The following is a 13,564-nucleotide window of genomic DNA, read 5'->3' on the forward strand; positions in this document are numbered from 1 at the left end:
GGTGTAGACGAACGGCGGAAGACAGGGGATTTGGGGGGTCATACTTCTGGGCCCTTCTCTGCAGAGGAACCCACCTGGGAGCTGTGTCCCCTTCCTCAAAGGGTCTTTTCCCTGGTCCTCTGGCCCAGCTGCAAATCCACCCTTTTATGTAGAGAATATCATAAATAATGCTAGGGGGGAAAGGCAGCTTTTTCACTTACCTTCTCACTTTGAGAGCAGACAGGGTGTCTTAAGGTTGCTATAGTTCCTAATTTCACCTTTTAATATTGGGAAACTGATAGCGTGGCAGCTAATACGAAAGGTGGGCTACCTCTTGTCTCCCATGGAGGCCAGAACAGCATGAGATGCAAGTAATAGAGCAACCAGCTGGGAGAAGAACACTAAAAAGAATCATCCAGAAATAGCTATTCATTTGAAAGCAGTTTTGCAAGAACAGGATCCTGAAAAGACAACACACAGCCAGTCTTGGCAATGGTTCTCCCTGCACCTCTGGGTAGCAGCACCTGCCATCATGGCCCCTGTGTTGGAAGGTATTGAGGAGAAGCTGAACCCGGTGCCGGTCAAGGTCAGCATGGGCTGGAACTTCATAGCCGCAGGCCGGTCTGAGCAGCAATCATTAGTGGAGATGCATCTGCCTTTCTCCAAGGAAGCTTGACTCAGATTTCCAAGGGATGGGCTCATGTTTCCAGGTGAATTTGTTGGGTGTGGCCATGATGAGTCTGGACTAGCTCCAGCTTTCTATCCATGGGATACCCAAAAGGATACTGGGCAGGCTGTAGTCAAAAGAATGGACTTGGCCATGGACAGATTTGTTCTGTGGAAATGAGAGGCTCCTCTCCTCTCTGAGGAGTTGTGGGATGGCTCTTTTATCTGTGGCGCCATGTTCCCAAGGTCATGTGACAAATTCTCTGAGTTTCCACCGCTTCCCTGCTCACGGTGCCTCCCTTAGACCCAGTGGTCCTCCAACACGGCTGGTCAGTCCCAGGAACAAGAAGGCGCTCTGGGGCACCAGTACTGGGGAAAATAAGAGGAAAAGCCCCAGTCCCAACTCTGTTGACCGGTCAGCGCCAGGGAGAAGCTTGAATGAAATCTCAGTGTCTGGAGATCCAAGACGCCCCTTGATGCTCTGTCCCTTCTCTGTCTCCGGGTCTTTGTCTTTGCTCTCCTCTCCTCAGGACATGTATTCCCTGATCTTTGCAAAATTGGCTCCTTCTTGTCACCCAGGACTCCCTCTAACGTCACCTCCTCAGAGAGGGTCTCTCTGACCTTCACGGTGTATGACACTGATCTTGCTAACTCTTCATCATCTTGGCGGCCACTTATCAGAAGCTAAACTTATATTTGTTCTTGTTTATTGTCAGTGTTCTCCCATAGAATGTGCCCTACAAGGGCCATCATCTTGGCTGACTTGTTGGTGACCAGCTCTCCAATCTCTGGAACAATTCAGCGTGTGCTAAATAAATGAACCCATGATGGCACACATTCCCTGTCCCAGAATCTTCTCCTTTTCAAGAAAGTTTGGGAAAACACTGAACAACGCCGGTGGCGAGTGGAAGGTGAGGTCCGGGGCCAGAGGACATGGGAACCCCCAGAGTTTCTGGCCTTTCTGTCCTTTCCCCAGAGCCCACATCTGTTTCCCCTTTGGGCTTCTTCGTGCTTTACAGCCTGCTCCTATAAGTCAGGGGTCCGACCCCTTCGCGTGGCTGGGAGTTGTCTCTCCCAGGGCTGTGCACCCATGAACCTGCCTTCCCAAGGCAGGCTGCAGAGCTGGGTCCCCGGCAGAGCAGAGCAGCCTCAGGTAGCGGGAAGGAGATTTCTGTTTCCAGAGGAGGGTTGTTCTCAGCAATTTTGCAAGTGGCACCTGGTTCTAGCCAGAAATGACTACAAATCTGAATGCATAGCCCATTTGAGCCCAGGCTGCATTCAAAGCCGCCTCCTCTTACCCATGCTTCTGAAGTGGCCAAGCCCACTGCAGGGGAAGTTTAAAAGGGGTAAAATGTGCCCCAACGTTGCAAGGACAAGCCACAGGAACATTTCTCCCGCTTGGGTCCAGATACCCAAGAAGGGGAGGCTGCCCAGGGCTGCCCCAGAAGGCAGAACGATGGCCAGTTACACGGACCTGCCTGGACGCTTGGAAATAGCACTGACCCTGGTCTCGCACTCAATAAGCAAGGGCAAATTCTTCCCCTAATTTGCATCTCAAAGATGACCTCTAAGATTACCCATAGCTCTGATAGTCTAGGAATCTTTCATTTCATTATGGAGGAACCAATTTAAGCCTCACCGAGCTCCAAAAATAAAGCAGTCTGCCTAAGGGGCACCCAAGATGCTGTGGGGTGACCTTTGCATCTGATGGGACAGGCCTGAGACTCTGAGAGGAAGCCGAATGCCAAGGCCACACTGGCCAAAGAGCACGGAGAAGCAGCAGGAGAAGGAAGGCGTGGGAGGACCAGGAGAAGCGTGGGGGCCGCACCAGGCAGGTGGCCCAGACACAGCCTCCACGAGCGGCCCTGCGTCCTGTGCTGAACAGCTCGAGAGGTCGCTCACGACCCGCCCTGGCAAAGGTTGAGCCGGTCGAGCTCAAAGGCCTCGCGGTTTCCTTGGGTTCTTCTTTGGGAAGCTCCCGACTTCTAACCTCAACAAAGCCCGGAAGCAGACCCACAAAGACATACCACCCGCAGCTTGTTGGTCGCTCCCGAGCCTCACACACACACCCCCACTGGAGGCGAACTCCGCTTCGCTGGGCCCACGGCGGGAACCAGGCTCCCGAGAGACCCAACCCCCCCCCCCCCCCCCCCCACCGCCCCGGCCCGCTCCTGCTTCCTCCCCGGGAGGGACGCTTTTCTTAGAAGAGCAGCCACAGGGCTTCTTCAAGAGGGAAATGTGCTACAGACGTGAAAAGGCAAGGACCGAAAACCCGGGAAGGCGACCGTAAAAAAGAGCCTGACTGCAAACAAGGCCGCGGGTGTCGATGTGCAGGCAGTTAGAGCTCCGCGGGCCCAGCGTGAGCCCCACTTGCCTTCTTTTGAGGAGCAGGGGGACAGCTGACCGCTTGTCCACGGGATGTGTTTTGATAACTCCAAGAAATGAGAGGGTGTTTTATGGGAGGGTAATTGGGCATAATTCCCTTCACGACTTGGAGTCAACAGGCAGCCTCTACAGCTGGCCCTTATTGGGTACCATCAGCAGCAAACGCTATTTTCACGGCCAATTTATGAAAGACTCCGTGTTTTTGAGGAGACGTCACAAACACAAAAAGGGGTATATTTATTGATATGTTTAAAATATAGGTTTTTAACTCGATTCCTTCACCCTTAAAAACAAAGTAAAGAGATAGACAGATACAATTATGTTCTGACTAGTTGCCGCCGGCCTGCCCAATGGGAACGTTTGTATATAGTTCTCAGTGGCGCTGAAATCTGCTTAGGAAAGCAACAAGTCCTTTGTTCTGTTGACAACGGTTATTACAATTAATTCATTTCGTGATTGGTACTTGCACTGAGTGACAAGGTGTTATTTTACCTCAGTAAAAGTTAAAGTGGTAATACCTACATGCACAACACCACTGCGGGCTTGCTATCACTCACCGGGGACAAGAAAAAGGCTGACTTCCGGCTGTCGGCTCAGCTGCCGCCCTCCCCGCAGCCCCCCTACCTTGCTAGTCTGAGTTGGGGGGGGGAGGGGAATGTGCTGGGTTACTCGACTGGAAGTTTCGATCTCCCAGCCCACCGGGTCTCTTGCAGAGATCCTCACAAAAGCGCGAGCGTGCGCACAGGTGAGGGGACCTGGCGGGGAGGGTGCTCTGGGAGCAAGCCGGATGCTGGCTAACCCTTGTCACTTGGCTCGTCACCATTTACCCAGCTTGGAATTACACTCGAAGGCCTGGTTCTCCTACCTGTGTCCCAGGACTTCTCAACCCTGGCACTAAGCTGACGTCTTGGGCTGGATAATTCTTGGCCTGCCCTGTGCACCGTGGGATGTTGAACAGCACCTTTAGTCTCCACCCACTAGATGCCAGTGGCACCTCCCCAATGTCCCCAGATGTCCCCTGAGGAAGAAAATCAGGCCTGCTTGAGCCTGTAGGTTGGGGAGTAGATAGACGGCCCAAGAACCCTGCTCTGACTTATCCTGTGTTTATTAACCCAGAGGCAGGCCAGGTCACGGCCGCCCAAAGGAAAGGGCACAGGAGGACCGTGGACCTTTTGTGCCATGAAAAGGGTGGGGGCAAAGGAGAGGAGCCAAGCAGACGAACTCGAGACCCAAGTAGGGATGTGGCCGCATGACCCATTTCAAAGGATGCTTTTCCCCGAGAGCCCAGACTTGCTTGGGCCAGGATGCTCAAGAAGGGGCAGTTTCCGATTATGAGCCAATTCTGCTTATCTGAGTGCTCTGGGCTTCTGGATAATCAGAACCTCTTCTCTGCTCATGCATTCCTAGTGATTAGTTATTTGACTCTCTGCTTCACTTTCCTAGGGAGACACTACCACGTCACATGGAGGAAGGGGTGCCGGTCTGGGACAAGGTCATCCTGGTCCTGGCTGGGAGCGTCTCGGGGAGGCCATGGGAGCAGAGTAGAGGCCCTGAGGAGCAGAGCTGTTCACTCATCACCTCCTTCCTTAGGGCGGTCCAGATGGGTTTCTGTAGCAGAGACACATAACAGGGAAGTGCTAAATAAATCCTTGGCTGCTTAGCCCGGGTCCCCATGCATCGGGACGGAAGGCCTGTCATCTCAGCTGCCCCCGAGCACGGCTGGATATTGCCAGTGTCCCCAGGCAGCCCAATACGAGTGGGCTCGCCTCTTTTCAATATGACCGACTCGGTAGAACTCGGCTTCCTCGTACGGTCTGCGTTGGAAAGCCACTGACGGCGAGCCATGGAAATCCTCCCAATTTTTTTTTATTAGCAGTATTTATCACCTTCTCAAAATCAATTGCATATTTTAAATGAAAACAAATGACAACTTCTAGACTAATCAATACTTGCATCTTTGCTTTTCAAAAAGTAAAAATTTGATGTAACGAAATCCTTATCTCTGCTCCCCTCGACCCAATTTTAATAGATAATTCAATATTTAGTAAATATAATCCCCTTTGTGCAGAACAACGTCATAAAAAATGCCAAAGATTTCACGGTATCTGAGACCCTGTGAGGTGGCAAGTGTTGCCTCTGTCGGCTCACCTCGGGGCTCTCCACGTTCTGACCCCTCCAGCGGTTATCAGGACCTGTTTATTCCTATTAAGCCAAAAGAAAAGGGTTTATATATTTAATGATTCTAAAACCCAAATGCTACCTACTATCTGCACAATTGCCATTTTATCTCTTTAAACTTCTCCAGCCTGACGTTTTTAAAAGGGCAAAAGCAGAAAACCCTTATATAATACCTAATTTGTACATCTGTGGTTCCCTCTGACTGGCACAGGCACCATATGTTTTTAATTATCATAATAGCCCTAAAGAACCTGTTCGGTGGGAAACACATATGATCCTTTTATTACTGGTTTGTAATTTAAACAGTTTTAACAGAAAAGGTCTGGCTATAGGGGAGTGACAGGCTCAAAGGCCTAAGATCCCAGTCACGGACCTCTGGAAGCTCAAGTTCAGATCCCACCCACCGAGGCGGGACCTCCTTCCCCCACCCCGCTTGACAGAGGTAATTGGTCACATGTGAGGCGGCTCTGTGGGACCTTAAAAGACATGATCTGTGATCTCCAGCGATGCCGGGGTTTGGGCAGAGCCTGACACAGTGAGAATAAGGTTGATAAATATTATTCTAGTCTGACCTCTGCTGCTTTCGCAGCTGGGGGCTGGGCCTGAGGCAGCACCGGAGGGAGGGCCCGCTGGTGCCCTGGGCCACCCACTCTCCGCTCTCCCCCACCTGGACCCCGGGGAACAATTGCAAGGTGAGGGGTCAGGTTTCCCTGAGGCCCGCTCATTTGGGGGGGGGGGGGGGGGGGAGTTTTTTCCTGAGGCTGAACGGGACTGAATAAATACAGTTCCAAGAATAACTGGTTCTCGGGCTGGGAGATGAAAGGAATCTTGGTATGGTCCAATGCTACGCTGTCACTTAGCGAGAGGTGAGGACACCACGGGGATGGGAATAGGGGTGCTCGGACAGTTCTGGGCCAGCTGGGTCACCTGACCCCACCCCCCGGCACCCTGTGCTGCCTGTGCCCGGGGGTCAAGTCCAGGTTCTGGGATTGAATCTCTGCTTGCAATCACCCTCCTCCTCTCCCTGGCCCCAGAGCTGGAGTTGGCAGGAACGAGCTATTTTTGTGTATTTCTTGGTTGTGTTGTTCATTTTCAATGCATCTCAAACAAGGATGACAGGCAGGGGAAAGCACCGGCCACCCACAAGGAGAGGAAGCAGGAAGGTCACGCTCGGGGATGTCCACTGCCTGGCCTTGACTCTCAGCGCCCTGACGTGCTCGCTGCGTCAGCCGGGATCAGCTACGCGGCCTCTCTGTGCCTCTACCTTCCCAGGTGTAAAATGGGTAGAAGACTAAGTGCTTTTACCTCGTGGGAGTTTTAGGAGAGTTTAATGGAAGCATCTCGTCTGTATTATCCTCTCTAAGGTACTTAGAGCGGGAGTGGGTCCTGACACACAGTAAGTAGTTATTTTAAAACAACCTTGGCAGATGGAGGGATAGCTCAGAGGATCGGATCCTGCTGCTAACGTTAAGGGGGTCATTCCCTGGGCGTGGGGAGATTACGGGGGAAAAGTCATCTTCCTAAACACTCGAGCCAACCCGCTGGGGCGTGAATGGGATGAAACCTTGGGTGGTGGCCGATTTCGGGGAAACTTCTGTCAGGCGTCCAGGGGCTGAGTGCAGGGTTAGGAGCGACGGCCACCTGACTTTTCCTCTTTGCTGTCCAACTAGCCGGCCTGATTCCACTTGCTTGCCATTGAAAGCGTCCTTCTCTTCTCTACCGCTGGTTGGTTTTCGCCTCCAAAGGTAGCGATTTTTTGTTTGGTCACGGCCTGATGTTGGAAATGCAATTTGTACAGGCAGTATGATGTAGCTGGTACTGGGTGGTGAGCCTGTGCTGGTCACCAGACACAAGCATCTCACTGCCTCCCCCTCCCTGATGCTGCGGACAGCTACCGTCATGCCCCCGGCACAGCTGAGGTTCAGATGGGGGTGGTCCCGACTGGAGGCGTTGGAAGGCTTCTCCGCCGAGGAGAAAATGGCCAAGTCACGCAACAATCCTTTGGCCTCAGTTTCTCACTCAGAAGATGGGCTCTGATGACGCAGTGAACTAGGTTGGGCAGAGGTGGCTGGCGTGGCTGGTGACCCTAGAGTGCCGAAGAAGGATCAGCTGGCTTCAGGGGCTTTACGTGAAGGGGGCGGCACAGGTGGGAGCCCAGGGCGAGGCTGGGAGCCCCCCTGAAACCGAGAGACCACGCCCCATCTTTCCTCGTTTGGGACAAGTGGCTCCCCAGGCCAGTAGGGGAAACCAGCACTCATCTGGCCATCCGTGCCCTTGGAGGAGGAAGGACGGAGTCACAAGTCCAGACCTGGCCCCTTGAACAGGATCAAAAGCAAGCTCTCTCGTCAGTTACAAAAGAAGAGGTAGAAGGGCTCCAAGCCCCTACCCCAGAGGGGCCGCTCTTTCCTTTTGGCAAGCAGAGGGCCAGATGGCCACCCTCATTTGCGATGTCAGTGGTGACCTCTCGACTCAACAAACAGCAAGTGCACCTTAATCAGAGCGCGCCCTTCCTGTCCACCAGACAAGGCGATTGCACGGGCCCGCCCCCCAAGGAAACAAGACCTTCTGAATCACAGGCTGCTTGGAGGGGCTACGGGGAGACCAGAGGCCCCGCCTGGCCCGCGGCCGGCAGTGACCCACCTCCCCACCGCCGATGCCAGCCCAGCTCGTTTGCCCAGCCGAGCCAGGGCTGGGATGAAGGCGCCTCCGACTTTGCAGTCCCTGGAATAATAACTCACATTACTTCGATCCCATCTGCACGGAGTGAAGGCAGAGCAGGGGAAGGAGCATAAAACACAAAGTTCCCACAGACAACATCTGTCTTAGTGCAAACAATGGACCATTATCTTGTAAATAATTCTGATTAAGCTGCAGCATTTCCTCCTGAATCTGGTGGTTTGGAGCCCCAGAAGGAGGAGGTGCTGTTACTCCGGGCCTCTGCAGCCCCCTCGGCCGGCCCCCCTCAGTGTTCCCTCTAGAACTGGGAGAACCGCTGGCCCAGCAGCCAGGCCCTTCCCATCAGCACAGTGCCACCTGCCCGCCCGGGCGGCTTCCCGAGGGTTCCCCTCGGCCCGGACCCGCTCATTTCTGCTGGCTTCTCTGCCCCCCCTTCCTCGAGGCTTTCCTCAGTCTGCCCTCTCCCCTCCGGGGGCTTTTCTTCTATCATTTTCTTCTGCTCTGTTCGCATTTTCTCTCTTGGCTTCTTTCCTTCACTTCTGTCCTCCAGGACAGAAGTCCTTCCACTCCTCGTCACAGACCAGGCCCCTGGGGCTCCGCCATCCCTTCAGACTCTCTATCCCGCAGACGCCTGATATAGTGGGCATGGTGTCCAGTCTGGGGTCCCCAGGGCTGCAGGCCCCAAACCGCTCTCTGGCTTTCTCGGGCTGTCACGCCCTGGATGCCCTGGGCCCAAGGGCATCCCTCTTTCCCCCACTGGGAGGGTCCCACACGCCTGGCCCCAAATCCAAAGACCCTCTCCCTCTTGGGGGTTCCAGGATAGGGAGGCCCGCCTGCTTTGCATCCTCCTGCCTCGCTACCTACCTCCTCCGCCTCCAGCATTTCATGAACCCACCCAATGCTAGGGAAACCCAGGCGCTCTGCCTATATGAATGAAATGCAAAGGCGTCTACCCCAAAGTCCTCAAGGAAATTCCCCTTGGGATTTAAAATTAATTGCCCTGAGTGTGATTTAGAGACGACACTTCAAGCCCAAAGTTTTCATGTAAAGCAAAAGCCACTGGCACCAGAATCCTGTTGACGGCGAAGGGATCCCATTCTAAATCTCCTAATTGTAAATCCTGTGTGGCCTTAGAACACAGGCAAGATGGCTCCATTGGAGCCCACGGGGGTGATTTCTGCACATCCCGGGAATGCGACCGCCGAACCTGAACCGAACAGTTTCCGCTGTGGAGGTGTCCGCTCTGGGATGGGAAGACCGCTAGCCCGGCAACTTAGAACCCTGTCCAGTGGTGTCTTCGGACGGGCAAGGATGAGGGACACCATACCTCGCACTTGCACTGCCCTACCCAGATGCTCTAGCCACTTGCGAAGGTCTTAGCGAGCTCTGAGTGTTCATGGAAGCCCTGCCTGGGTCCTGCATAGCGGCAGAAATCCTTAAATAATTGAAATGTGGACGACTCGCCAACCTCTAAGTCACTCGTTCATATTCGCCTTACTCTCTAGAGGGTGCAGAAGTGTGCCATTTCATGGCAGACAAAACTGAGGCAATCAGGTTACATGCAGTCGAAAACAAGAGACCAAGGACTTGCGGGGTTCACACTTGGAGACAGCACGTACTGTCCCAAGTTGGGGGTGGGAGGGTGGATGGGTGCGGCTTGCTAGCCAACAGCAACTTTGAGTGGCCAAGAGAGCCCTGAGGGTAGAAGGACAGAAAGGCCCCCCGCACGGAGGAGGATGTGCACTGTCCCTGTGCCCCAATGGTGCACGACAGAGTATGATTCATACCACACTCGGCGCCTCCTTTCTCTGCCTCTAGGTGTCACCAGGTAGGAGTGCCGGCTGGGAGCTGGGGGTTCCCAAGAGGGACTACTGTCCGAAGAGGGACACACTGCATTATCAAATTGGTACCTGTAATGTGTTTGAGGAAAACTTAATCATGGAAAATACTACCTTCACAAGCTCCACTGTGAACACAAGAGGTTGAAAATTGAAAAGGAAAAAAAGTCAAATGATCAAGTGTTTCTTGCACTACCATGAACTCAAAAATCCAGTTGAACTGACTCCCCCTTTAGAAAAAAAAAGGAAAGGGAAATTCCTCAGGGCTCTTATGATTTAATAAAAATGTCTTCACGCTGAGGTGAGTAGTCACAGGCCCCACGCCCTCGAGCAGTAAATAGTCTCGGTCAATCTGAAGTCCCACGTGTTCATGCACTTGTGGGGACACCCGTTTGGCTCCCACACCCAGGGCCCTGCTGAAGTGAGTGTTCCTGAGGACTCTAGGGCTGACCAGGTCCTACAAGGTCTCCTGAAAAGTCTGGGCTAGAAAGGACCGTGAAAGTCCGAGTCTGAGACCCAGGAGGTTACTGAGGGGACGTCCAGGCACCCCTTCCTTTTGCCAACGGAGAAATGGTGCCCAAACTAAAGGAAGAGCCGTCGGAGCTCCTTGGAGCTCGACTGCTGGTAGGACGCCTGGTCTCCTGACCCCGAGGCCAGCCCTCCCACCTGGCCTCCTGTAAGTTTGTGTCTAAGCTGAGAGGCCAGGCACTTTTCAACATTTAAAATGCACAGTTCACTTCCCACAGGGAATCATGGGATGAGTCTCTGTCATCCTTGGTGACCTTATGCAGTAAAAACTTTCTGGCCAAGGGGTTCCCACTTGTGGCACATGTCGTTGGTGTCCTACTTCTTCCTTTCCACTCGGCATGCCAGTGGCCTCTTGTCTCAGGACGTAAGAAGACTGCTTGGTCATTGTGTGGGCTGCAGTGACGCTCAACTAAATACCCCAGCTTCTTCAACCCTCAGTGGGGTAATTCCAAGATGAGCTCCACACAATGCCTTAGAGGGTCCCCGGAGGCACTGAGTGCAGACCCCAACAGTGGCAACTTTCTCATTAACACACCTGGGCAGCTTCCTCCCTGCCTTGTCACCCTTGCTGCTCCCTTTCTCAGGGCTCCTGGGGTCTCCGCCCACATACGCTACCTCCCCCTGGGTTCTTATCTTACGGTCTGCTTTTTGGGAGACCCCAACTAGGTCACCAATGGGATCTCGGGAGACCGAGAAGATTAGTGGACTCTCCTTGACAAGAAAGAGCCAAACATACCCCGGACCCCTAAGCAGCCACCGAGGCCACTCCACGAGCCCACAGAACATCTGCCTGCGGCCCTGCCCCAGGTGTGTGAACACCCGGGAGTGGCCTGTCCTGGGGATCCGCCCAGCCCTCCCTCCAGGACATACAAAACCCTTGAGTCAAAAGAGAAAAGCGACTTGTCCATCATATAAAAAGAGCAATAGTTTAGGAAATTAATTGCAAATTTACTTTTCCCTGCTTGGGCGCCTCTCTCCTTTTATGTGGATAATTGAGAGCATATTATATTAATTTGACAACAACAGAAGTTCAAAAAGAAAACGTAACCTCGCGAGCAGCGGGTTACGATTAGATGGGTGTGCCTGGACAACTCCACAAAAAGCACGAGAGAGAAAGTCGTCAGAAAGCCAGCCGGCGTCTGGGCGCACAAATGGGTGTTTTTGCTAATGAAATAGCTTTGCAGAGTTCCCCAACTTTAACCTTGAAAACGCACACTGTTTGCTCAACAGGCGGAATCTGCTCATGCAGAGACGACGCTGCCAGTGTGCGACTGCGTACTCAGGAAGGTAATTTAATCATCATGACATCTCTGAGAAAGTGACTATACGTGAGCCATAGTCACCTCCCAAAGTTTAGATTGTTTCCCCCACCACCAGAATATCTGTATTTCATCAAAGCAAACATACTTCCCCACGTGTGTAGATGAATCAGTGGATCTGAGGACTCTGTCTTACCATAAGGTGCAGACCACCGTTCCCTTCCTCCGGCTATCCCGCCTCAAGGCACAATCACCTCCTCGAAACTTCAGTCTCACCTACCAAGGTTGGGGGGGGGGGGTCCTGTTCACCTCAGATCAGTGGGCCGGCCCCGCTTGGGAAAGGTCAAGGGCAGGTCCAGGAGGTGATGCTTGTGGCTGCCCCAAGTGGAGTGCAAACAGGTGGGGCTTGTTAGAACCCCAGGTGGGGATGGCGGGGGGAGGGGGGCAGGTGGTGACAGCAGGGAACAGAGCTACAGCCCCCACACAGAGCTGTGAAATGAAGTCAGCTCGTTCCAGAGACCCGAACCCACCCAGCTCGCTCACAGCAGACAGGATGTTCCCAAGAACGCTCAACGGGTGAGAAGGGAGTTCTTCCCCCTAGGCGGGAAAGAGGGGGAGGTGAGTGGGAAGCAGGGGTGCCATGAAGGGAGAGGTGGGAGGAGGCTGGGACTCGGTTCATAAAAGGATGAGAATCCACAAAGGTCTCCTCTAAGCTTGAGAAGGCACCACTGGGGAGAGACTCAGGAAAGACCCCCTGCCTTAGACGCGGAAATGGGTAGAGACCCCATTAGGGGATGGGCCCAGGGAGGGAGACAAAACAGCAGATGCCCAGATAAGCAGCCCCAGGAGCCCTCCCACTGTCAGCGTGATGCTTTGTCCCTTTCAGTGGTACTCCCTCCGTACCCAAGGCCCCCGGCCACTCACTGGACCCCTGAGTCCCTGCTGGCTTGGCAAGGTCAGGGCTGTGGGGTAGGCAAGGGGTCCTGGAGCATGCAGAGTGGCTGTGAATGGTGAACAGTGCCTCGGGCAACGTGTTCAACCCTGAGCAGAGGCACTGAGGCCCAGCAGCCTTCTCCCTGCCTGTGCCCCCAGGCCTGACGCACTGGTCCAGAGGGGCCCAGGGGTGCCCCTTGCTGCACAAGGTGGGTGCTGGTGAGCCCCATCCTGGGAGCTGCCTATGTGGCTTCTTAACCCAAACAGGGCTTCAGGCCCCAAGGAGGGAACACAGCACCTCCTCACAGGTGCAACGTGCCCGCAGAGGTGATGCAAGCCCCGTGGAGCCCTCGGGACTCGAGAACCCAGGAAAGGGCACAGTTCCCCAGACTCAGGGGGCACTAGAGATACAGACAAAACCCTCCTGGAGTCCTTCTTTCTGTTCAGGCTCAGGGTGGCCACGTGGGCCTGGGGCCTGGGGCCTGGGGCTGGGGTCACTTCCCTTTACCTTCACTGGGCATGGCGGGGCCCATCATGTTTTCTACCAGAACCCACAGTGCGTGTTCTCAGTTCACCGTGAACAAAGAATCAGGAAGCGGTTGTGGGCAGAGAGCTAATAAACCTTCAAGATCTACGCTTTCCATGTGGGCTTTGTCATGTGTTCTCAGACGCAGAATCTCTCCCTTCTCTCCGCTTCTCTCAGATCAGAGACAATCTCCTACTATACATGGTCTTTGGGGTCGGGATCACATCAACAGTTCGCAGGAGACATACTGAAGAGAATGTTCCAAGCAGTCAAGGTGCTGTGACTGTCCCGTTGCTAAGGCCAGGGCTGTTCAGGGGACATTCCCAGGCCTCCATCCCCTGGCACACAAGGGACGCTTGGCTTATGTGGGAGTGTGGGGACATTGTCAAAATGATAATACCTCCCCCCGCCACAACAGGACGAATTAAACGGGGAGCAGGCGTGTGCGGGGAGTCTAGACATTTCCAAAACAGACCCAAGCAGGAAGGTTTGGAAACGCTGAAGTGGCAGGGCCCTGAAGCCCAGTTCATGGACAGAAAAAAATCTAAGCAACAAAAACAGGAAGCAAACTCCTTGCACCAACGCGCCCCCCCCCC

General features: G+C 53.9%; 1 protein-coding gene across 10 annotated transcripts in view; it reads right to left on the minus strand.

Annotated features, from left to right (window-relative positions):
* Window positions 1-13,564, minus strand: part of ZNF536 (zinc finger protein 536) — a 444,163-nt gene that overhangs the window by 124,656 nt on the left and 305,943 nt on the right. The gene's annotated exons all lie outside the window — the stretch shown is intronic.

The sequence above is a fragment of the Herpailurus yagouaroundi genome, unplaced genomic scaffold, assembly GCF_014898765.1.
Source record: "Herpailurus yagouaroundi ecotype Mexico unplaced genomic scaffold, PumYag 194, whole genome shotgun sequence".
Lineage (NCBI taxonomy): Eukaryota > Metazoa > Chordata > Mammalia > Carnivora > Felidae > Herpailurus > Herpailurus yagouaroundi.